Here is a 24,905-nt window from a genome sequence, read left to right as displayed (position 1 = left end):
AGTATGTGTTTTAGTAGTGAATGAGTCATTGCCGTTGATGCTTCCATTTAGTCACTTTAATTGGCCCTAGTGGAGTCTAAACATTGTACATTATTAAATGGCAAAAATCTTAATTTTAATCATTAATCCAGAGTTAAGGTTGCCTGGTAAAAGCTGAGGAGTTCAACTTCAGTCTTCTGAGCACCAATTCAGTGCCTTAATGGCAAGACCATCAGTCCTCCTCATATCAGAGCTATATAAATATTTAGATACTAGTAGGTAGAGAATATAATTATGCCTTTCAGTAATCTATTCATTCTGGCAAACCTGAGTCGGTTTTATTTATATAAATGATAAATCAGTTATATTGTTTCAAAGTAAGGCCTTGACATCTGAAGCAATTTATTTCAGTTACATAATGCACTAACATTACACAAGTTGTTATTCAGTTGTACACTGTAACAGTATTTATACATGGTCTGCCTTTCATTTAATGGGTCCCATAGCAAGATCATCACTTCCCTCAGTGTAATCACTAGCCATCTTCTCTTTGCTCTTGTTAAAGCAGCCCCGAATGACTCAGAATATCAATCCCTGCTTAGGGTGAGAGTCTCCCGTAATGGCAGGAATGACAATTTAATCACACATTTAATGCAGAAAAGTTGTTTCCCAAGATATTTCCATGCTCCGTGTAGGCATTTATGCTGACTGTGCATCACAATATCTTGGAACCACATTTAACAAAAGAAACGAGATTTTAACAAGCTGTAAAAAATGTATAAACAGTTATACATGGTACTTTAACTACCTTGTTGGTGAGATAATAACCAGTTCAGGACCTCAAAACATGTCATTATTCCCTAATGATGACTTACCCTTCCCTACACCAACAGTTGTATAATAAAAGCCTGTGCTTCTGGTATGTTTTTGTTAATTCTTACTAGCTGCTGCTGCTTCTTTTTTGTTTTTAAGGAAATTGCATACGTATGCCTACGAGTTCCCACTCTGGCAGGCAGATGTCCTAAGGGGCTGGTGGAATGGGCTAGGTAAAAGGATGTAGCAGTGGTAGCATGGTTCAGTCTGGATAGAGGGATCAGTGATTAACATGCAGAGGCTGGCCCTCCATGTAAAAACCCCTTCATGAGAAGCCATGAGATGGACGCCATGAGGTCCCTGTGATTACCCTTTGGCAGTTAAGACATATGCAGGATGGGTAGCACATGCACACTGTTAACAGGGAGGCAAATTCCAGCCTCTGGGTATATTTGCACTTTGAGGGTGTAATTTCCAGCTTCCCTGAGTACAATTCCATCAGAGATGCAACGTACGTACTCAGATGGTTAGCTCCTCCTGCTGCTTGTGGTGGCGGACGCACACTATTTTTAGCACACTAGCTCAATCACAGCTAAAGTGGGTTCATATCCTTGAGCTAGGAATTACACCCTCAGCTTAAACTGACATCCCCAGTGACTAGATGTCGGCTGAATGGTACCTTAGAATATGAGTTTAGCATAAGTAGTTAGCAATCTGTTCAATCTTGTATTTAGCTGTGGCACTCTGAGTACCTTTCCCAGACATGAAGAAGTGCTCTGTGTAGCTCAAAAGCTTGTCTCTCTCACCAACAGAAGCTGGTCCACTAATAACATAACCCTTTCATCTCTCTCTAATATCCTGAAACCAACATTACTACAACACGGCATACTGAAAATCTGTAAGGCACCAGTTTCTGAGTATTTTTATCCTTGCATAGATTTTTTTTTCTTGCAGGAAAGCATGAGAAAAACTGTCCTAAAGTTCTAATCAAAATAATCTTTTTTTAGATGATAGAATATGGCAACCATATAAGAGGGGCAAGCCACTCACCTGTCATAAAAAAACTGGAAGTCATAACTATTGGGTTTGCTCTGGATTTCTGTAGTTGATCAGGAGCTGGAATGACACAATATGGTTGAGAGAGTGTTCTAGTTAGGGTCTTGCTCTGTCTAGATAGAGATGTATATAATGGACCTCAGTCTCCTCTCACTTACACCAAATTTACACTAGTAGAATTGCAGGTACTTTAATGGAGTTGCTTCTGATTTATACTGCTGTAAGTGAGAGTAGAATCAAGCTGTGTGTATGTATAAAATAGATATATTCAGATCTTGAGAAGACAATTTTTTGAGGAACAAATTGCACCCCTAAAAACGAAGTTCCCTTTTTGCAAGTGAAATTGGCACCTGCCAAAATTTACACCTATAGTTGATTAAAGGAACAAGACCTAGGATTTAGATGACTGATTGCAGCTACAAACTGCACACCTCAAAAGGGTGGAGTCTTCCAATAACATCTGTTTATAAAACACGTTTAATAAGCTAGTTCATAGTCGGCTGTCCTTTTGAGGGGATACAGCTATCAGGGTCAACACGTGCTACATACTTCCTTTCATTCAGTAACCTCCCAGCTTTACATGTGGTATATTATATAGTTTTATTATTTTAATGAAAAATTGGCCTGTGATCAAGAATGGGATGTTTTTATCTTGATAATTAATTTCTTGTTCACATTTTCAGCCTCTTTGGTTAGAATTTTTACGTTTGTTAAAATGGAAACTATCAATTTCATTGGTTGAAAACTGTGAAACTGGTAGGCAGATTACATCAATATCAGACGAACATACCTTATTGCTTGTGCTTGTTCAAAGGGTGTAGACTTACTGTTCTAAAGCAGTTAATATATAGAATGAGGTCATCTTCCTTAATACCTGTTTTCCAGCTAATCATCTTAGCCACCCATGATGAAATATGCCCTAGCATGATATACAGCTATCAGAGCAAGTATATTGTTCCTTAGACATCAGTATGTAACAACTTTTGTTTATCTTTTGTACTAGACAACTCACAAGAGTTGTCCAGTTGTCAGCTTCAACTGTTTGGGCAATGGTCACATTGGGGAAGAAAACTACTAGAGCGTCCCCTGGGATAGTGATTGGGGTGTGCTATAGACCACCGGGATCTAGCCTGAATATGGATAGAGAGCTCTTTAATGTTTTTAAGGAGGTAAATACTAATAGGAACTGTATGATCATGGGAGACTTTAACTTCCCGGATATAGATTGGGGAACAAATGCTAGTAATAATAATAGGGCTCAGCTTTTCCTAGACGTGATAGCTGATGAATTCCTTCATCAAGTAGTTGCTGAACTGACGAGGGGGGATGCCATTTTAGATCTGATTTTGGTGAGTAACGAGGACCTTGTTGAGGAAATAGTTGTAGGGGACAACCTTGGCTCAAGTGATCATGAGCTAATTCGTTTCAAAATAAATGGAAGGATAAACAAAATTGCATCTGAGACTAAGGTTTACGATTTCAAAAGGGCTAACTTTACTAAATTAAGGCGACTAGTTAGGGAAGTGGATTGGACTAACATATTTAGGGATCTAAAGGCGGAAGACACCTGGGGTTACTTCAAGTTGAAGTTGCAGGAGCTGTCAGAGGCCTGTATCCCGAGAAAGGGAAAACAGTTTGTAGGTAGCAGTTTTAGACTGAGCTGGATGAGCAAGCGTCTCAGAGGGGTGATTAAGAAAAAACAGAAAGCGTACAAGGACTGGAAAATGGGAGGGATCAGCAAAGAAACCTACCTTATTGAGGTCAGAGGGTGTAGGGAAGCAGTGAGAAAGGCAAAGAGCCGGGTGGAGATGGACCTAGTGAAGGGGATTAAAACCAATAGCAAAAGGTGTTTTAGCCATATAAATAGGAAGAAAACCAAGAAGGAAGAAGTGGGACCACTTAAAACTTTAAACGGAGTGGAGATTAGGGATAATCTTGGCATGGCACAATATCTAAACGAATATATTGCCTCGGTCTTTAATGAGGCTAATGAAGGGCTAAGGAATAGTGGTAGAGGGACTGATGGGAATGAAGATATGGGGGTAGACATTACGGTATCTGAGGTAGAAGCCAAACTTGAACAGCTTAACGGAAGTAAATCGGGGGGCCCAGATAATCTTCATCCTAGAATATTAAGGGAATTGGCAACTGAAATTGCAAGCCCGTTAGCGATGATTTTTAATAAATCTCTAAACTCGGGGGTTGTACCATTTGCCTGGAGATTAGCTAATATAGTTCCTATATTCAAGAAGGGGAAAAAAAGTGACCCAGGTAACTACAGGCCTGTTAGTTTAACATCTGTAGTATGCAAAGTCATGGAAAAAAATTTAAAGGAGAGAGTGGTAACGGACCTTGAGGCCGATGGCAACTGGGACAAATTACAGCATGGTTTTACGAAAGGTAGATCGTGCCAAACCAACCTGATCTCCTTCTTTGAGAAAGTAACAGATTTTTTAGACAAGGGAAATGCGGTGGATCTAATATATCTTGATTTCAGTAAGGCGTTTGATACGGTACCGCATGAGGAATTACTGGTTAAATTGGAAAAGATGGGGATCGAAATGAAAATCCAGAGGTGGATAAGGAGCTGGTTAAAGGGGAGACTGCAGAGAGTCGTATTGAAGGGCGATCTGTCGGGTTGGAGGGGGGTTACCAGTGGAGTTCCTCAAGGATCAGTTTTGGGTCCGATTTTATTTAATCTATTTATCGCTGACCTTGGAACCAAAAGTAGGAGTGGGCTGATAAAGTTTGCGGATGACACCAAGTTGGGAGGTATTGCCAATTCGGAAAAGGATCGGGATATCCTCCAGGGAGATTTGGATGACCTTGTAAACTGGAGTATTAGTAACAGGATGAAATTCAATAATGAGAAGTGTAAGGTTATGCATTTAGGGATGATTAACAAGAATTTTAGTTATAAGCTGCGGACGCACCAGTTGGAAGTAACGGAGGAGGAGAAGGACCTAGGAGTCCTGGTTGATCGTAGGATGACTATGAGTAGGCAATGTGATGTGGCCGTTAAAAAAGCTAATGCGGTCTTGGGATGCATTAGGCGAGGTATTTCTAGTAGAGATAAGGAGGTGCTAGTCCCGTTATATAAGGCGTTGGTGAGACCTCATTTGGAGTATTGTGTGCAGTTTTGGTCTCCCATGTTTAAGAAGGATGAATTCAAACTGGAACGGGTACAAAGAAGGGCCACTAGAATGATCCGAGGAATGGAAAGCCTGTCGTATGAAAGGAGACTTGAGGAGCTCGATTTGTTTTCCTTAACCAAAAGAAGGATAAGAGGAGATATGATTGCACTCTTTAAATATATCAGAGGGATAAATACCAGGGAAGGAGAGGAATTATTTCAGCTCAGTGCTAATGTGGACACGAGGACAAACAGATATAAATTGTCAGTCAGGAAATTTAGGCTTGAAATTAGATGAAGGTTTCTAACCATCAGGGGAGTGCAATTCTGGAACAGCCTACCGAGGAGCGAAGGACCTCCATGACTTTAAGATTAAGCTGGATAAGTTTATGGAGGGGATGGTATGCTAGGATAACGGGTTTAGTCAATAGGTCAATAACGTGCCACACTGGTAATTAGTACAAAGGGTCAATGTTGGGATATTGTTAGCCTTTTCCAGAGGGTCTGTCTGGAGAGTCTTGCCCGCATGCTCGGGGTTCAGCTGATCGCCATATTTGGGGTCGGGAAGGAATTTTCCTCCAGGGTAGATTGGCAGTGGCCCTGGAGGTTTTTCGCCTTCCTCCGAAGCATGAGGCAGGGGTCGCTTGCTGGTGGATTATCTGCTACTTGAAGTCTTTAAATCATGGTTTGGCGCATTCAACAGCAGAGTCAAGGGAGAGAATTAGTTCAGGAGTGTGTGGATCGGCTTATGTGGCCTGCATCTTGCAGGAGGTCAGACTAGATGATCATAATGGTCCCTTCTGATCTTGAATTCTATGATAACTATGACCAAATATAACTAAGTATAAATTCCTAGGTGTGGAATTGTACCAAAAGCTTTTTCCAGGATTCTTGCAAAATAGTAAACTGATAGGTCTGTAGTCAAATTATATTACTCATGGTGTAAAGTAACTGCACTTCATCTAATAATCAAACCCTCCATTTTTAATACATATAATACTTTGAAGTAACAATTAATATTAGGAATTCTTATAAGGTGCCAATTAAAAATTCCAGGAAAGCTCTGAAATATATATGAAATAACACTCTGCTGCTACCCATTTGCTACCTGCCTCTCTCTTCTCTTGCCTTGACAATGAAAAGTGACAGCATCTCTTCCACTATAACATGTTCCTATCATTGTTACTGACTTGATAGTATGCTGAATAAGAACTGTGCGCTGGATTCTTTACTTTGTGTTTCCGCTTAGGGCCAGACAGCAATAGACATAAAAACTGGAAGCTAAAAATAGTGTGCTTTACTGGCATTTCCCACAAAGATAACTTTTTGTGTACCATCTAGTCTACATTTGCATACCGCATATGCTCGAACTATTATGCACTCACCATATTATAATGCAAAATTACAAATTCACAGGTAGTAGATCTGTAGATACTGAAACATCATGCTATTTCGCAACCATACATTTGCATAATCAGTATAAACAGGAGGATGTTTTTATTGGCTTATGTTCTTAAAGTCATTACTACCTTAAATTATGCAGGGGGATTTAAATTTAGGAATAAATTCCGGGCTACTTTTCTAGGCATTAGAACAGGCATTTTGCACCCATATTCTGATCACTCAGGGAGTTTTACACAGCCATCCACACAAATGACTCTAAACAGAAGCACAAATAGTCAGACTTGGGAAAAGTGTGCAGAAGTTTGGCTGACATGATAGGAGGTATATACTACAGAGGTATGAGAGATTCTCGTATTTAAGGCAATGGACAAAAACGTAGGCACTCTGGATAAGATTCATAACTCCTGTCATAGACTTCCTGTGTGATCAATTTTTCTGTGCCTCAGTTCCTTATTTGCATAACAATACTCCTATCATTTGTCTACTTGTATTGTAATCTATTTGGGGACAGGCATTGTGTCTTAGTATAATGCCTTAGTCAATGGGGACAGCAATACATATAATAATAATAATGAATGTCACAGTGCAATACAGCCAGTTAAATCTCATGCAGCCTCTAGGTGCTGTCATAGTACAAATAAAAACTATAATAATAGTAAGACCACACGCTCAGGATGCTAAACCCCATCCTTGTATGCTGGTATTCAGGAACTGCCAAGGGCTTGGAGTGTAAACCTAATGGGTTTTAGGGAAAGCAGGTTTGTAACAAAGCATTTGTGTCTCATAGTTTTCCTCCTGGCTGTGCCTTTTCTCACTTGTGCGTATACATGAAATATAATGCTAAAATGTATAGAAAAGGACCGAATTGGCTGAATCTTCTGTTCTAAAGATAAACTTGATACATTGGTCATTTAATTTGTATGTTGTATTCTGAAGATCTGGGCTGAATTATCTCACAGTTTTACAATGGGGAGGAGAGAGAGCAAGCAAGCAAGCAAACTGCTGTCTGAACATTTAAATATGGCAGAATAGACAAATACATAGAATGACTCTGTTTCTTTCTATTATTCACCAATTTGTTATACCAGTATTATTTTCCCTGTTGTATATTTGGTTACAATTTTCAGATGATCGGAACATTTTTTTTCCTGCGTGGGACCATAATCTCATAGTGATGAGTACTGAGACTTCTAGAGCCTCTTGTGATAGTCTTAATCAAAAGACTGAAGGTCCCACATCCATTCCGGTAGAATATCTAGGAAATATTTATACAAATAATCATCCAGAATGATAATGAAAGTTATGTGCAGTCTGGTCAGTTCAGATTGTTTGGAGCCTAAGACAGAATCAGCAGTTAGTCTTGGAGATTTTTTCATCATGCTGTAGCCAGCAAATCAACGATCTCATGAGAGGGAATGTCAGGCTGCTAGGACAGGTGTAGGAGAAGAATGAGACTAATGCCAGGCTACCTTAGTTGAGTTTCAAGAACTTTCTCTTGCCAAGACACTTGCCACTTGGATCACAGCAGAGGCAACTGGGCCCATAGTTAAAGCACATGGACACCAAGAAATGCAGAGGCTGGGATAGATTAAAAGAGAAGAACACAACTTTATTAACTTTTAACTCTAACCAGTGGAAGGAGAAGGAGGCAACTCCCTCCCCCACCCTCCAAAACAACCGCCCACTCCCCTCCAAAACAACCTCTCATGCTGTCTGAAGTGGCTCTTAATCATAAATGCCTACTTCCGGGCAGACTGTCAAAAACAAGGCAGACACCTCAAACTGGTGGTGTGTTCAATAATTAGATTTTACCAACACAGTAACATATGTGAACTATACAGTCTTATCCTGAAGTCACACAGTCTCCTTAGACTCTCCAGTCTATCTTGCCACTCAGACAAACTGGACTTAGTGGTAAGTGGACCACTATCACACCATATTCAGATTGGTACCCTAGATCTTACACCAAAGACAATGACTGTGGGCTATCCTGTAATAAACTAAAGATTTAGGAAAAAAGAAATGTGAGTTATTTACAGGTTAAAGCAGGCAAACATATGCACACAAACGGGCTATCATCTAAATTCTAAGAGTGACAGAGTTGTAGTGTCTTTCATAGTGGATCCAGGGATAACCTCTGGGAATCTCTGCTTCTAGTCCTATCAGAGTTCAAACAGCAAAGTGAGAGATCAAAAATTTTCCTGTGACTTTATTGTATTTCCTTCATTCATCTTCCAAGTCCACAAGATGATCTTCCTTGCACATAGCATTTCCAAGGTGCAATAGGCCCTTTGGTCAATCCCTTGAGTTGCTGTGATCCTTGATGGCCCATCTGATTTTGATAGTCCTTCTGGATGGGCTGAGGGTAAGGGGGATGATTCCCATACCTGGGTTCACAAGTTCAGAACAAGTATTTTCAAAGTTATATAGCAAAACTCTGCTTTATAACTTTGCCCGCTCCACTCTGCCACCTCCCAGCCGCGGCACTCCGCTTCCCGCCACCGCCGGTGAGTGCAGGACCTTTCCTCAGCTGCCCCCCTAGCGACACGGCTGGGGCCGGGGCAAGGAAAGCAGAGCGGGCTGGGGCCATGTTGCTCCGTTTCCCACCGCAGGTGAGTGCGGAGAGGTTGGGGAAAGGACGCCCCTGCCATACTCACCTGCAGCGGGAAACGGAGCGCTGCAGTTGGGAGCTGGCGGAGTGGAGCGGGCTGGGGCTGAGCTGCTCTGCTTCCGCTGCTGCTGGTGAGTGCAGGGGAAGGGGGTTAGGGAAAGGACGCCCTCCGCACTCACCAGCAGCGCTCCCCCAATCTCCCTCCCACGAGCAACACGCCGGGGTGAGAGAAGCAGAGCGGGCTGCTCCCGGCCCCCTGCTAATCCTCTAGGACTGCGGGGCCCCCAAAAGTGCCCTCCCACAGTTCCTGCCCCCCGGACTCTGGCGGGGGGAGCCCCTGACCGCCCCCGAGACCCTCTGCCCCTTATTGAACCCCGCGGCCCCGGCCTGGCCCAGCACCCTTAACACGCTGCTCAGAGCAGCGTGTCAGAGCTTACTGCCTTGTATGCGAACCTGCCTTATATCGGGTCACGTTATAGCGGGGTAAAGGTGTATTTTCTTATAGCAGGGAATGCCAACATTAAGTGAGATTAAGAGAGTCTAAACACTAAATACATTCTTATAAGACTAATACCTATTTTGAGCAAAACTAAAATACAGGTGTTCTGTTCTGGACCCCACCTATGAGTTTTTTAGTTCTTAGCTAATTCCTGCAGTCTGAGCAAGAGGTGGCATCTGGCCTGCCAACTTCACAAAACCAAAACCAAATATGCATCTATTTAGCTCCAGTATGCTGTTAGATAGGCTCATGCAAAATAACCAACATTCAGGTTTGGTCTAACTCTTACAATTCAGCATACCTCTGAATCCTTGCTTCACACACAAGGGGGAATGAGGGTATACATGAAGGGTACATCACTCTAAGAAGATTTAAGGCCTCCCCTTCTTCTCCAGACTAATATGGCCCACCAGCCATTTCCTGGGTCTTTTATTCGTGTTTTTCTCTGAGAATTGGACCCTTTGAGACACTCACCTGCACTGGACATAGGCTATAAACTGTGATGAAATTATGTGTAAACTTTCAGCTTTTAAATCCTGTCCTCACTCCATATTCCCCTAAAAAATGGCCTCCAGAATTGTCCAGGGTAGGGGGGGAAACAAACAAAAAATAGCAGATATGTTGCCTCGGGAGGGGGAAATTCCTTCCTAATCCCATCTTGGAAATGCAGTTCAAAATATATATTTCCATTATAGGCCCAGAAAAGTGAGGCAACTACTGCAGGAGAATGGTGTCTGCATGCCCTGAAGGCTTCATATAGGGGAGGGATGCAGAATTAAGAGTGACAATCAATTCTTTCTTCCCACCATCCTTGCCACACAGGCTAGCAAACAAGAACAGGAAGAGGTGAAAAAACTTCTCCTTCCCTTGCCTGGCTCCTTGCCCAGGTAGGTTCTCTACATGCATTCTGGGCAGCAGGGAAGAGAGGAATGCCCCAGAAAAGTCAGACCTGTCCCTCTCTTACTCTCTCCTTTGTGGACATCAGGGCCTATATTTCCTCTGCTGGTCTGATGAAGCACCCTCACCCCACTCAGATGAGGGGACAAGAAGGGGCCATCTATAAGTGCATAAATAGTCTCATCATTGGTCTATACACCATATATCTGAGTAACTGCTTGCATTACTCAAGCAAGTTAGCCCCATTGAGGTAAGTGAGTAGAGTCTGGCCATTTATTTGCAATCAATACATGTTGGACTAGATCCTGTAGAGAGACCCAGAACTCCTTAGGTGCTGAAACTGCAGTGCTGGGGGTGCTGCAGTGCCCTCTGGCTTAAAGTGGTTTCCATTATACACAGGGTTTATAGTTTGGTTCAATGGCTCTCAGCACTCCCACTCTAAAAATTGTTCCAGCACCCCTGCAGAACTCCCATTGACATCAGTGGGACTTTGAATGAAGAGTCTGCAACCCTGAACCCTAGGTCTCTTGCTTGAGTTTAGTTATTGTTTATCATTTTTTAAAGATCTTTATTTAAATAAGCTTGTGTTTATATTGTATCCCAGATTCACACAACTATTAGGTGATCAGTTTTTGCTTTAGAAATTTAAAGCTATGATTTGAAACCAGTGATTTTTAAGGTCACCAAAAAGGTCTCCGCTATTGCCCAGAAGGCAAGCTAAATACTGTATTTTTTTTCTCTCTTGCTTTTCTTCCACCTACATAATATTTTTCAGTTGACATGACAATGTCTTTTATATGGGAAATGCAATACATGTTGTCTTCGTTTCATTATCTACAAAGGAGGCACTGAAATTTAGCTCACCAACACTTATTTATAGCTTGCTCAAAGAAAAGAGTTTAGTACGTACTGCCAGTACTGTAGTGTCTTTGATCTTCCTTTGAATACTTAAGACACTTCCTATTGTGCTGCCTTGTTGATGGCTTTTAATAATTAAACAGTTTGGACACTTATTAAAAGTACAAAAAATAGCAAAAGTTAATGTTCCAGCTTGCCTGGAGCTTGCCACAAAAAAATGTGAAGGTAAATATTCGTCTTGTATTGTTTTCATCAGTCTGGATCTTCCATCAGTGCAGCCTTGAAAAGAAAGAATGTTAAACTCCAACCGTTGTTTTGTTTAATGTGACGTTTCCTGCAACCTCATAATCTCCTGCTCCTTTGAAATTAAAGTTACCCTTTTAAATTAATCACTCCTGAATAATGTAGGAGTGACGTTCACCATATATTCTTGTCCATTATTGGAATGAATTTTCCCTAGGAAGAAAACTGAGAATATTCTGAAAGCAAGTAAGGGGTTAAGAAAAAGCTGCTTGCTTGCTTATTTATTTTATTTTATTTTGCCTAGACTCTCCAGATAACCGTACATATATTTGGGGTATTTGATTAGACAGGGTTAGTGGATACCACAGTGGCACGGTTGGTGGATACCACAGTGGCAATGTATGATTTAGTAATCCAGCAATCATGATAGGTAGTGACACATGGATTATATGCTATCATTCTACACCCTTTAATAGTCAAGGGTTTTTAGAAATGCTTCTTCAGCTACCCTAATATGATTGTCAAATAACTATGCAAAACTACTTACCAAGAAAATAAAGTGATGGATAAATGAAAAGAGAGGGCGATCACAAAAAATTTTACTCAAAGTGGAAGACAGGCTTTTATTCACTGTCAACTTAAAATTGGTTCAGACAAATATAAATTGGGGCTGAGACACTAAGAAATAATAAAATTTATGGCAAATAAATTTAAAAACAATTACAACCTGGCTCAAATTACAAGAAGAAAATAGAGAAAATTCAAATAAATACCAACATCAGAAAATAAAACCTAAAAAGAGAGAGTTTAAAAATCCTGAGATATATCATAAAAAAAATGTATTGAATAATAGAAGGAATTAGCCAAATTCTACACTCAGTGACAACAATGTCAATTGGGAATAACTACTGACTTTATGGAGTGACTGGATTTACACTAATGTAACTGAAGGCAGAATTTGGTACTTGAATCTAGACTGATGGCCTTGCCAATAGCTGAGACTTGGGAGATATAGGGTTAAGTTCAATCACAACCTTTTGGGCATTAAGGGTCTGATCTTGCTCCATGGAAGTCACTGGGAGTTTTGCCTTTCAATTCATTTAGCAGCAGGATTAGGCCCTAAATCTGTGGGAGCTGCAAGTGTCATGCAAATAACATTTTCACCATTCAGGATGTTCTGCATTACTCCCTATTTTCACTCTTCTTTTTTGCTGGTAATGATAACGTGTAATCAGAGAATACCATCTGTCACTTTGGTTACAGGGTTTGTGCAAAACAGCAGCTCTTCCTTGGGTTTTGGGAGGAAGAGAGTATAAAATGGAAAGGAGGTGTTGGCCTGAAATGAACAAGAGGTTGAAAGCCCACCTTGGGCCTGGCAGGGGAATTGTGCCAGGCTGGTAAAGGGAGAGTCTGAGGCTCTCTGTGGTGACCAGCTCACTGTATCAAAACCTTAAAAATATGTGTTTCTATAGCACCCAACACAATGGCATCCTGGTCCATGACTTGTGCTCCTAGGCACTACAACATAAATAAATAATAGTGATAGCCTGTGTGTACAGAGAAATAGGAAAAAATCAAGTAATTAAAAAACCAAAAACTGCTCAGAGAAAAACAGAGGTACCAAAACTTCCAATGGTAAATGCGTAAGTTCAATACATTTTTGAAAAAATAGATGATTCCCATAATGAGACCAATAAATACATGGAAAAATAGTTGAGGAGTTCCATAATTAGCCTCTAGGTTGTTATTAATAGCTCAATTTTGGAAGAAATATGTTGAATCCTTGGATCTACCTTTCTCTTCTACTTATCAGATTTTTATTTTAGTCACTTTATTCGTCAAGATCACACACTATTAGCCTTTAGGGACAAAGCCAATCTATTTATCTAGGTGCAATAACTCGTTTATATTCACTGGCTGGGAATAATAAGGCTTCTCTAATCACTGTTTGCACTATAAGTACTGTACTCTATTCCCTCAGAACGACTTGCTGGATACCATCAGTAAACAATAAAAGTCTAAAACCTGTAACTTGGATACAGGGAGCAGGCCAGAAACTGTCACAATTTTATCTTTAGGGAGGGAAGGAGCAGATTGGGGTTGAGTGCATGAATGAATTTGATAGTTGAATTGATATAAGCCTGTAGGGTTTGGATATAATAGAGGTTGGGGTAAGGAGCACAAATTCACATCCTGCCCAATTCCGTAATGACCAAATGTTCTCTGATGGCTGTTTTGTGGTCTAACTCTGCTTCCCAATGGGCTGGTATCCACATCACAAAAAACAACATAATTTTTTTTTTTTTTGGCATTAGTTAGTAATGAAGACTTATTGGTGGTTCACCTGTTCAAGAAGGTGATAAGAGTTGTTGTAAAAACAACTGTCCTCTGAAATTGGTCTTGCAGAAATCCCTTACCCCCTTCGTTTATTATCCTGCTTGTTTTCTGCTATTGTATTAAAAAGGTTAAATAGATTGATGAAAGTCTGTCACATGTGGAAAATAGAATTGTAAAATAAGGATATCAAGGAAGAGGAGGTAGTAAAACAAAAGTGTAAGATGTGACTTAAAGGATGAATGTGATGAATGTGTGTGATGCAAATAAATAATTAGCAAATCAAAGGTGCCAGCCTAAGAGTTATAACTGTGATCTCCCATGGCCGAAGAATGCGTAGCACAGAGATAACCGGATGACCCTGCAGGGCAAGCCGGAATCCACCCAAGTGCCTGCCCCCCACACATGGAGGGCTGAAGAGTCCAAAGAACAAGATAACACTCAGCTGTCAGGAATGTGCCACCTGCTGATTGATAATCACGTCAAACAAACATCAGCATGATGAAGCGATTCCCATAGACTTGTATAAGGACAAAATCCTATAAGAACAGAACCAAAAACTCAGGGACTTTGAGTCTGGTTCTGCAACCACCTTCCAGGAGCATTTATCAATTTGTCAGAATTGAAATATTTCATTGGAATGTCTATTTTGACCAAATTTATTTTAGAAAAAATGGAAATGAAGCATTTCAATAAGGTTGGAACATTCAGTCTTGATCTTATCAGACTAGAATATGGACATTTTGATTTTTCTTTTGAAATTATATTTCATTTAGAAATTCATTTGATATTTTTTATTTAATTTTCATACTTTTATATTATACCAATTATAAATGACCTGTTAGAATGCCAGTTACAAATAAGCAAACTACGTGCCGTTTACCAAACCAGTTATCAAATGAATTACCATTTAGAATATCAATTAAAATACCAATTACCTATTACCTTTTATACTAATTTAGAAATAATTATTAAACTCTAATTTTAATTGTTTTAACGTCAAAATTAGAGACTCAGAATTTTGTTTTGCTGGAAAATTTGACTTTTATGATTCTAAACTAATTTCTGTTAATTAATTTATTTATTTTTGGAAATTCTGAGTTTCACCCAGCCCCTATCACAAATACTAAAGTCATATACTATTTTAATGATGTTGACTTTGTTCCACCCCATGAGTGGTGGCTATCCGCCAAAAAGTTGGAATCACTTCTATATCCTGTGAAGCTTGTGTGGTTCAAGAGTTTTGTACAGATTACAGAACAAGGCCATTTTGCAACATAGTAATTTTTTTTAATATACAGATGTCTCAAACCTACAAATGCTAATGTGAGTTACCGTACTAACATGAGCAGCCACACTGAAGTTTCTGTGAGGAAAGTCACTTGCATTCATGAGTGTTTGCCATATCTGACCCTGTATATGCTACTAAGGGTGATGTCAGCCCAGGAATGTGTGTTTTTTTTGTTTTTTGTTTTTTTAAGTCCAAGGACAGTCTAGATCTTTGAGAAAATAGTGACAAAAAGGGAAGGAGAGAAAATTAAGGGCTCAATCTTGTCTGGTAAGAAAATATGATAGTATCTGAGAATCCCTCAAAAAATAATAGTAAAAAAAAAATCTTAAGCTCATTGGTGTTACATGTTCATGCCTTACGGACAAACTATTGATTCTATTGGCAATTAGAAATCACAGATAAATTGACTGACCAGCATATCTGACATGAAATTGAAAAATGAAAACTACCCTTTTATTTTTAATAATTATTCTTACTACAGTAGTGATCAAATGCCTCAGTCACATGGGAGTTGGGAGCATTGTGCTACACAAATGCACCTAAAGATACAGCTCTTACTCTGAAGAACTTCCTCGAATTAAAGACAGGATCAGACAACAGGAGATGAAAGCAGAAGTGAAAGAGAGGGAGGAAATCATAGAGTAATGGTAAAAGTATTGCACAGTTACATAGGAAACTTTTAAAATGATAAGCCTATTAAACTATAGCCTCTGTGCTCCCTTTCAAATTTGCCCCGACCACTCTGTGAAAAGTGTTCATATGCTCACTGAAAACTATTTATTTAATCAGTTTCCTTCTCCTGACTATACTATCCCCGACCACTTCTCTACCTAGCTTTATTTGGATTTATACATATTGCTGAGTATATATTTGAACTGCCATAGTCCTCTTTTAAATGCCACTGAACAGCAATTGCATCTCAGACAGTACTTTGGGTATATCGTATCAGTAACTAGCCATGTTTATGCTACCTGAAATGCAACATAGGATGCAATTCACAGCGTAAAGCCAGAAAAAAATGGAGAAATATAGCAGATCAAGTGGGCAAACCATCCATTTCTTCTTTCAAATGGGAGACCAGTTTCATTTTCAGATTTACTTAAGACACACCGGTCAGCCAATGTATCCTCAATATTTAAGTGCAGGTCAGCAACTTGTCCATCAGACAATAAGTAATCAAAGTACATTTAATTTGTCTAGACTGGTTTTTTTTGGTTGTTTTGAGCTTCCAGAGAAATTATCCTGTATTGTGTGATATAAACTTCTAACTGAAACAGACTAGACACTTTAATAATTAGCTGGATGAGCAGAAGATACATTGATGTTAATTAAATTAAAATAAAGTTTACTATTAGAACACATCACATTGAACATCTGATACCCGCAGACCACTGATTTCCAATTGATCTCTTTCTTCTCTCCTATTCCCAGTCTGTCTTGCTCTTTTTTTCCTTCTGCTTCCTTTCCCTTTTCTTATTCAGAACTGCTTTCATAAGCAATAAGTTGCACATGCCGTCCAATAAGATGGTTTCTGGTCTGACTTTATTTAAATACTAATCTAAATTATACTTTTTAATTTTTATATTCTTAGTTTCCACTCATTGAGCAAACATTGAGTCAATTCTTTGAGTACCGACTGTATACACATAGTTGTTTCTGTACAGTTGCTGTAGTGCTCAGCAAAAATACAAGGGTCTACATTTTAAAAGTGGTTTACAGGTGTGAACTAACCAAACCTCAGGACACCTCTGTGAGGTTAGCCAGACAGTATCTTTTTCCCTATTATAGAAATGGGAAAACTGAAGTGCAGGGAGATTGTGAGTTGCCAAAAGCCACTGAGTGAATTGTGGAAGACCTGGGATTAAAATTCTAATGTTCTTAGCTCTCATTTCTGAGATCTGTCCATTAAACTCTGTTAGGTTAGCTACTTTTATAGGGTTTTTGGGAAAACAATACATTTTATATATTTTTAAAAATAGCTGTACATGTACAAAAGTTTGTTAGTTTAGCATTAAGAGAAAAAACAGAGTCAGACATGAACAAACTTAAACTTGTATCTGTACATGTTTCCAAGGGCTTCACTGAAAAAATTGAAGGGGCATAAAGCATTCATGACCAGAGCTCTAAATGTCAACATTTTCATCATCTGAGTGACCCTAACCTGGTCACTTTATCTGAGCTGACAGCTATAGGGCTATTCTTATTCCACACCTTTCATAAGAGGACACACATCTTCATAAGCTAAAAATTATTTTGAATGTGGTTCATAAAGCTGGTTGAGAATTTTTTGGCAAAACATTTTTTTCATTGGAAAATGCCAATTCATGGAAACAAACTTTTGGCAGAATCGTATCTGTTTTGACAGAACTTTCTAAGGACCAGATAGAATTTTGGGGAGCAAAGATGAATCCTTCCCAGAACAGCCAATAACCTAATGGCTAGGGCATTGTGCTTGATTGGGAGCAGGAGCTTGAATCTAGATCTCAAGTGAAAGTGCTAAGCACCTGGCTATAGACTCAGCCTCTCTCTCAATTTCTCTTGTTGTAGCTGTTCCTCTTTGTATAAATAAATATTCATTGAGACAGAGGAAGAACATTGAGTTTTCCACATCCCAGGTGAGTGCCCTAACCATTTGGTTATTGGTTATTCTGGGGTTGCTCTGTCTCTCTGACTCCTGGTTTTTTCATGAAGAATGTCAATGGTATAACTTTTCATGCTGATCGGAATGAAAACAAATTTCAAAACTTCACCCTCACCGCAAAATGGAATTCTTGTTTTTGGCATGCCCTAATGATTGGTAACATCTACTTCCCACAAAGTTGGATAAAAATTGGGAATTAGATTATGGGAAAAGCAGTACCACTGAGTTCACAGAGGTAACTGAAATACCTTGTGTGGATGATGACTGACTGTTAGAGGTGGAAGATTTTAAACAGTTGTGACAAAGTGAAATGGGTAGAGCCAATGAGGTGGCATCAAAACATCAGTGCTTGCAGCAGTAACACGCGGGGGAGGGCATAGCAGCAACTGCAGCAATTTTAATAAAACCAGAGTCTCCTATATATATATAAAATATAATGTACACACAAACTTTTAAAATGTAGACTTGAATTCATTTGGGAAGTGCAACCCTTAGAGCACTACATATGAAATGCTTCCTGACTGACTTTCTGTCAAATGGCCCCATATATTGATCCATTTTGCAGTTTTGAATACCTAAAGGCATCAGGGAAAAATCCATGGCTGGCAGAGCGAAGGACAATGAGAGTTTAAATATATTAGGAACAAAAGAAATGCTAGCAATGTTATATGCCCATTACTAGAAGGAAATGGTAAAATTGCTTATGAACCAGAAAAAGCAAAAGTATTCAATAAATATTTCTGTTCTGTATTTGGAAAGAAGCAGGATGATGTAATTTTATCACACGTGGATTAGTAACTGATGTTAGATAACAGGGATAAACATTTTTACATCTGCATGTCTGGATAACTTGCACACAGGAGTCCTAAAGGAATCTGGCCATATAATGTTAAATTTTAATAAAACTTGGAATACCAGGGAAATTCCAGAAGACAGGAAGAGTGCTAATGATATGACAATATTCAAAAAGAGGAAACGGGATGATCCAGGTAACTATAGGCAAATTAGCTTGATATCAATTCCAGATAAAATAGAAAAGATTATATAGAATCCAATGAACAAAGAATTAAAGGATAGGAATATAATTAAAGCCAGTCATGTTTTTATGAAAAATAGATCTTATCAAACAAACCTGATTTAATTATTTAAAATTCCAAGTTTAGTTTAAAATGTAGCCACATAGAAGTAGTATATTCAGGCCTAGAACCACAAAGATACTTAGGAGCCTCGCTCCCAGATTTAGGTACCTAAGCCAGGTTTTAGATGCCAGTGTGATCCACAAAATCCTCTCTCTGCTGCCACCTAACCCTGTAGATTTCTAAATTTATTTGGCACCTGTTCAAATCCCTTTTACTCTTCAGGGACTTGAACCAGTGGACTCCCTCAACCTGGGTGAGTACCCCAACCAGTGGGTAAAAATCTAGTCTTCCTATTCTTCTTCTTGCCCTCCCAGCTGTTTTCTGTAGAGCTAGGTGACCTCTTGAACATGCCTACTGGATCTGGTACCCCAGATGAGTTAGGCAGAGGTATGCCTATCTTCTTCCACTTTGTGGATTGCAGTCAGACACAGCTCCTCCATCTGATAAATGATTGATACAAATCAGAGTGTTTTTACCTAAACCTACTTTTTATTAGGTCTTAAACACACATGCGCACATGCACGCTATAGGTTCAGAGCACCCCAAACATAGTTATCCAAAGTCTGAGGTGGTTTCAAGTGATCACCAGCTGGGTTTCCAGGGGCTCTCCTTTTGTCCAGCTGATAGAGAGTAGAGGTGTCAGCCTTTTGCCCAAAGAAAAGCCTTTTTGGACTGCTTTGAGTTATGTACTTCTATTTAATTTTTTATAGATAACTTTCACATAACTCAGAGAACTCTTATTGGGTCACAGATTCTTCTAGTTTTAACGAATTTCTCTTTTTTATTAGCAAAGCATTTTTAATATTTCTAGTTATAACAACAATAAAACGTATATGTCAGGGGCACGTAGAACCAAGGTCGCTATTTACTTACTTGTTTTTATTTTTATGGTTTAGCTTTTTTCTCCTTCTTCCATTCTAATTAGCAAAGATGCAACTGCAGCAATTTGGCCTTACCTATAAAAACCCTAACAGTTATTCCTAGCTATATGGTTCTGCTTTTAATTAATAACAGTTAAATACACCCAAAATAGTTGCGGTTTAGTTTGGTTAAGTTCTCAAATTACACTGTCTCCTTGCAGCCTGAATTTAGGTGCCTATCTATGCGAGAAGAAGCAAGGCTTAGGGACATATCTCTTGTTGGTATCTCCCATTGGCTAATTTAGTTTGCTACTTCCCTAGCATGCTGGCTTTTGTGGATCATATTCTAAGGCACATGTTTGTCCCCACTAATCATATAGGGGGTCCAGATGCCTAACTCAGCACAGTGTTGTTCCAGTGATTTTCTAGGTGCCTGAAATGCAAAGCCTCTTTGTGGATCCATTGCTCAGACTTTTGTACCACATGATAGTCTGATTATATTGTATAGTGACAACTTTTCAAAGAGAGCACATGTTAAATGGATCTAAAAAACTGGTAGCTTTCAAATAGTAGCTACACTAGGGAATCATTATCAATTTTGAGATGTTTCTAGTGGTATTCCACAGGAATCATTACTAGGCCTGAAGCTATTCAATATTTTTATCAATGATTTGGAAGTAAATATAAAATCACTGCTGATAAAACTTGCACAAGATTGGTGGACTAGGTTGTAATGATGAAAACAGGACAATCATACAGAAAAAACTGAGCCCATTCAAACAAAAATAATTTTAATATGGCTAAATGAAAAATCATACATCTTCGTTTCTTCTTCTTTCCATCGGCTCAGCAGCAACGATGGGGACAACTGAAGTTTTCCCACCTTTTTTTGGCTTGTAGCTAGGGTGACCATATGTCTTGATTTTTATAGGGACAGTCCTGATATTTGGGGCTTTTTTTATATGGGCTCCTATTACCCTCTATCCTCTGTCCCAATTTTTCACACTTGCTATCTGGTCACTCTACTTGTAGCACCGTCATTTTCAGAGGTGCAATCTAGACCAATAAGGGTTTGTGTCACTGCCTGCCCTGTAACCCTGGGTCTCTTGAGTGCTCCACTGCAGTGGCTCACAGCCTGGACACCAAAAGACAGCAGAAAAGCAAGCAGTATCCTTAGAGTCTGTGTGCTTTACACCCCTGGGTCAGCTCTCTGACCCTAGCGGCCTGCCTACAATAAAACAACCGAGCTCTAGTCACTGTCACCCACTTACCTTATGCAGGGGTTACCCCAAACACATTCCCAGTCCTGAATTTCCCCCAAACCATCTGTCCTGAAGTGCCCACCCCTCTCCTGGAACAGTCAGAGAAATAACAAGGTTAATTTGTTCCTTTTAAAGAGATAAAAGCACAATGCAGCTTATTAACTTAACTGGGATAAATACACTTTTGCCTTCAAGCACGGCACTGAGCTGGTTTATTGTAAAAATAAATAACCTTTGTCCTTTCTGCTAATTTATTTAAGTGACCAAGTAGAAGGAATAAAGTTTAAAAGGGTTACAAGGAAACAAAAGTAAAAATACACTTTCTAGTGGCTAAGACTTAACAAGCTAAAGCCTTGGTTTAAGCTTGATTTCTTACCAATCTTTTTCTTTCCCAGAGATTTCAACCCCCTTGGCTGACGGACCCATCTTTCTCAGCTTGCAAGAGCTCTGGCCCCTCATGTCTGTCCAAGATGCCTTCTTTGTTTTCCTTATATTATTTCCCCAGACTCACTGTTTTGTCCCCAGACTCAGGATAACTTCATGCTATGAACTTCCCATTCCCCTGTTGATTCATATGTAAACGGCTTCCCTTGGTTTTGGTCACACCTTGCTTAATTTCATTGAGACAGGTAGATAGCTGCCTTCTCTCTGGTCTGGGAGAAAACCTGTTTCTCCTGTGTTTGGTCACAGACTTTAAGGCATAATATCATTAAATATCCATATGTTCTCATGTAGTGTTAATACATACAGTTCACAAAGATATTAATCACCTGGGTACCATTAGCTTTCAGAAAAGACATCACTTGATACACTTCTATAATGTAGTAATATTATTTACAATTAATTGATTTAATTACTTATCATCTGAGGTTCAGATCTGCTGCCTTTATAGCTAAGAAGCTGTCTCCCCTATTTGCTAGGTTGATGATCTTGTTTACCTTTCATATAAATGTTCTTTCACTGTCTCTGGCTGACAATTAGGCTTGTCAGCCAAGCAAATACATGTTCCTTTGTCTAGGACAGATTGGACTATGCATGGCTTGCCAAATATATTTTAAGAACATAATTCTAGCACATTCATAATTTTGTACACAGCCTGTACATACTGTGAGTTAGTTTTCCAGTGATATCTTACATGCCTCGTTGGGCATATATCATGACAACAGTGTGTTAGATGTGGTGAGTGTGTCAGGCCTGTCAAGAGTTGCTGACACAGATAGCGAGCCACTAGTGGGCCACTGTTTCACAGCCAGCTTCATTCATCTTTAAATCTTTTTTTGTTTCATGTTGTTCTTTACTGTTTCTATCCAATGCATCCTTGGTCTTCCTCTGTTTCTAGTTCCTTGCATTGTAGTATGTATTGCCTTGTATGGTATCCTTTTTGGGTCCTGTAACGGTGAGGGACTCACCCCTGCGGCGCCTCCTGCTGGTTGTCTCCGGAATTAGCTATCCAGCCTCCAGAGTGCCCTCTGCAGGAGAGACTGCCCTCTGCAGGCCGGTGTCGCTCTGCCACTTGGCCCCCGTGTCTCTTCCTGGACTCTGGTGCCTGTTTATCTGGGGTGCTGCCCCCTGGCAGTATACCCCGCTGTCTCAGGGTCTCCCCTCCCCGGGAAACCCCCATCCCCTATCCCCATCTCGCCTCAGTCATAGGCTACTGCCAGTCACCAGCCCCCACGCCCTGGGGCAGACTTCAGTGTCAGCCACTCATCATAGGCAAGGTTGGGTCTGGACCTGCTGCCTCTCTCTCTCCAACCCACTGCCTCTATGGGGCTTTGGACAAGGAAGGCCCTGCAGCCTGGAGAGTTGCCAGCCTGAAGCTCTTAGCCCTGCCTCACTCTAGGCACCCTGAGCTTCCCAGCAGCCAGGCCCCCCTCTCTCTCTGAAGGCAGAGAGAGACTGTCTCTGGTCCTGGCTTCCCTGGCCTTTATAGGGCCAGCTGGGTCTGTTTGGAGCGTGGCCACAGCTGAGGCTGTTTCTCCAACCAGCCCAGCTTTTCCCCCTGCCCCAACCCTCTCCAAGGCTGTCTTAAGCCCTTCCAGGCAGGAGCGGGTGACCACCCCACTACAGGTCCATTCTTGACATATGTCCAAATGATCACAATCACTATTCTTGGATTTTTTTATTTTGTGCCTTAGCCATTTTTGTATAATTTTTTTTATTTTCTGCCATCTCGAAACTCTCAGTATTCCCCTCTGCCAGTTGTTTTCTGCAGTCAATATATTTTGTTAGTCAACTTTCTTCATACTCCAATGCTCTGAACTATACAGCAGTACTGGCATGACAGTTATCTCCTATATGCTGATTTTTGCTTTTATCAAAATGTCTTTAGACTTCCAAACTTTGCAGAGTTTTCTGAATGTAGTAGCAGCTACTATGATTTTTTTTTTAAAGTCATCTTCAATAATCCCATTCTTTCATACTGGTTCTTCATGGTACACAAAATGTTCCACTTGTTCTTTGTCTCTTTTATATACTTATTCATTGCTAAGAATGCAGGCCATACTTACAGAATGAGGTATCCTAGAAAGTAATGACTGAACAGGATTTAGGGATCCCAGTGAACAAACAATTTACTATGAGCTTCCAGTGCCATGCTATGGCAAAAAGAGTTAATAGATGTATGGAATGTAGAAACAGAGAACTAATGAATAGGAATAGAGAAGTGATTTTTACCTGTGTATACTGCATTGGTGAAACCAATAGCAGAATACTGAATCTAGTTCTGGTGTCAACATTTTTTAAAGGATATTGAAATATTAGGGGGGTCGGGGAAATGCAAAAAAGAACCACAAAAGTGATTCAAGGACAGATTCAAAAAACAGGCAGCCTTGCACTGGGATACATAAAGAACTCATTCTGTTTAGATTATCAAAAAAGAAGATTGACTGGTGACTTATTAATAGCTTACATGAAGAATATACCAGGTAGCAAAGGGTTGTTTAATATAGCATATAAAAAAATAAAAAGAAACAATGACTGAAAGCAGAAGCCTGACAAATTTAAATTAGAAATTTTGAACATTGAGGGTAAATAACCACTGGAACAAACTATCAAGGGAAGTGATGGATTCACCATCTCCTGAAGTCTTCATATCACAGCTAGTTGCCTTTCTTTAAGTTATGCTAAGCTTTACTAAAATTATTGTGCCCATACACAGTTACACGGGTGAAATTTAATGGCTTGTGATATACAGGTCAGTGGTCTTTTCTGGGCTTAAACTCTATGAACCTATGAATTATTTCTTAATCGCAAACCGTTCCTGATTTCTGTGAATCTAAACATTTGTGGGAACAAAGCTTGATTAACATGAATGTTTATGAATATTGAATCAAAAGGAAGTACAAATATAGTCAAAATGAATATATTTGTGAATACTGTTTAGCAGATTTTTGCCAGCTCTAATGTAAGCATGCACACACACATGCAAAATGTGTTATGGGGTAGAAGATTTTATTGGCAGGAGTATAACATAACTGCATTAGGGATATGGAGTAGCAAAAATCACTCCTTCAGTAATATCTATCAGTCACATTGGGGAGCTGCATCCTTTCTTTTCTGATTAAACAGTTCCTGGACTGTATCACCTTGTTGAGCAAACAAACTCTTGTATGCATTTAAAAAAAATCTATTTCTGCACTTGTAAAAATATACAAGTCTGGAATCACTTAAAAGAGAGCTGGTTGGGAATCTTCCGGAGTTTTGTTGGAAAATGCTGATTTGTGGAACCCCAAACATTTCACAAAAGCGCTTCAGGTTTGACAAATTTTAAGTGTTTCCAAAACAAAAATGTCCAGAATTTGAAGTTTGGGGAAATTGTGACAATTTTGGTTTCGAACCAGATTTTGAAATGTTAAAATTTCCTGTGAACTGGAAATTCCAAATTTC

At 39.6% G+C, this 24,905-nt stretch overlaps 1 protein-coding gene across 1 annotated transcript in view; it reads left to right on the top strand.

Annotated features, from left to right (window-relative positions):
• EDIL3 (EGF like repeats and discoidin domains 3) overlaps nt 1-24,905 on the top strand; it is a 427,756-nt gene that overhangs the window by 63,242 nt on the left and 339,609 nt on the right. The gene's annotated exons all lie outside the window — the stretch shown is intronic.

Source organism: Mauremys mutica, chromosome 6 (assembly GCF_020497125.1).
Source record: "Mauremys mutica isolate MM-2020 ecotype Southern chromosome 6, ASM2049712v1, whole genome shotgun sequence".
Lineage (NCBI taxonomy): Eukaryota > Metazoa > Chordata > Testudines > Geoemydidae > Mauremys > Mauremys mutica.
This window is presented reverse-complemented; position numbering and strand designations above follow the sequence as displayed.